This window comes from Kogia breviceps, chromosome 7, assembly GCF_026419965.1.
Source record: "Kogia breviceps isolate mKogBre1 chromosome 7, mKogBre1 haplotype 1, whole genome shotgun sequence".
NCBI lineage: Eukaryota > Metazoa > Chordata > Mammalia > Artiodactyla > Physeteridae > Kogia > Kogia breviceps.
This window is the reverse complement of record NC_081316.1, coordinates 54,956,990-54,958,409: the sequence shown is the minus strand read 5'-3', so window position 1 is coordinate 54,958,409 and position 1,420 is coordinate 54,956,990. Positions and strand designations below refer to the sequence as shown.

The following is a 1,420-nucleotide window of genomic DNA, read 5'->3' as shown; positions in this document are numbered from 1 at the left end:
GTTTAAACTGACTGCTGCTTGTAGAACATTATGTCAGGTATCTCACAATAGAAATAAGAAACTATTGCCAGGGCCTAACATATATTGGTGGGAGAAGTAAAGATAAACATTCTGAAAGCTAGAGAAAAATAAATAGAACAGAAACAAATGTAACATTTAAACAGTGTATAGCAGTATAAAGAGGGCTTTGGAGTCAGACTTTAGGCCTATTTCTTATTAATTGTGTGACCTCAATAATTCAATTAACCTTCTAGAGTTTCAGCTTGCTCATTGACCAAACGTGGATTTTTTTAAATTTATTTTTTGCTGCGTCACACGACTTGTGAGATCTTAGTTCCCCGACCAGGGATTGAACCTGGGCCCTCGGCAGTGCAAGTGCAGAGTCCTAACCACTGGACCACCAGGGAATTCCCCCAAATGTGGATTTTTGTTTGTTTGTTTGTTTGTTTGTTTTTGTTTTTGTGGTATGCGGGCCTCTCACTGTTGTGGCCTCTCCCGTTGCGGAGCACAGGCTCCGGACGCGCAGGCCCAGCGGCCATGGCTCACGGGCTTAGTTGCTCCGCGGCATGTGGGATCTTCCCGGACCAGGGCACGAACCCGTGTCTCCTGCATCGGCAGGCGGATTCTCAACCACTGCGCCACCAGGGAAGCCCTCCAAATGTGGATTTTGATGCCTACATCACAGGATTGTTGTGAAGCTTCAAAGCGACAATATATGCAAGTGTCTAGTGCTTTTCATTAAATGAAATTATTTCAATTAACAAAGAAGCTGTATTCCAACAGCATGCTTTATTGTCAGAAATTTCATTATCAAGAGGAGAGATAATATGTAATGGGGGAAGAAAACAAGATGGAGAACTAAGCATAAACATACACCAGCTCTCTCACCCCAAATCCCTTAAAAGACAGAATAATGGGTAAGTCCCGAGCAGTAGCAGCGAACAAGAGAGGAGGCAAAAAATGCCAAAAATCTGGATAGACAGCATGGGGGGTCAGACTGATAGAGAACCCAGAGCAGAGTATGTTTAAATTAATTAATTAATTATTAATTATTTTTTGGCTGCGTTGTGTCTTCATTGCTGCACACGGGCTTTCTCTGGTTGTGGCGAGCAGGGGCTACTCTTCGTTGTGGTGTGCGGGCTTCTCATTGCGGTGGCTTCTCTTGTGGCGGAGCATGGGCTCTAGGTGCACGGGCTTCAGAAGTTGCAGCACGCGGGCTCAGTAGTTGTGGTGCATGGGCTTACTTGCTCTGTGGCATGTGGGATCTTCCCAGATGAGGGCTTGAACCTGTGTCCCCTGCATTGGCAGGGGAATTCTTAACCACTGCGCCACCAGGGAAGTCCCAGAGCAGAGTAATAACATACTCCAAAACACTCTTGAGAGACAATTAGAAGCAGAGGATCTCCAAGCTCTGAGGAAG

The 1,420-nt window shown here is 45.6% G+C and overlaps 1 non-coding gene across 1 annotated transcript; it reads right to left on the bottom strand.

Moving 5' to 3' along the window:
• Positions 1 to 334: 334 nt before the first annotated feature.
• On the bottom strand, positions 335 to 407 carry TRNAA-UGC (transfer RNA alanine (anticodon UGC)). Its single transcript has one exon. It is a non-coding gene; the product is annotated as a tRNA-Ala (tRNA).
• Between the last annotated feature and the right edge of the window lie 1,013 nt (positions 408 to 1,420).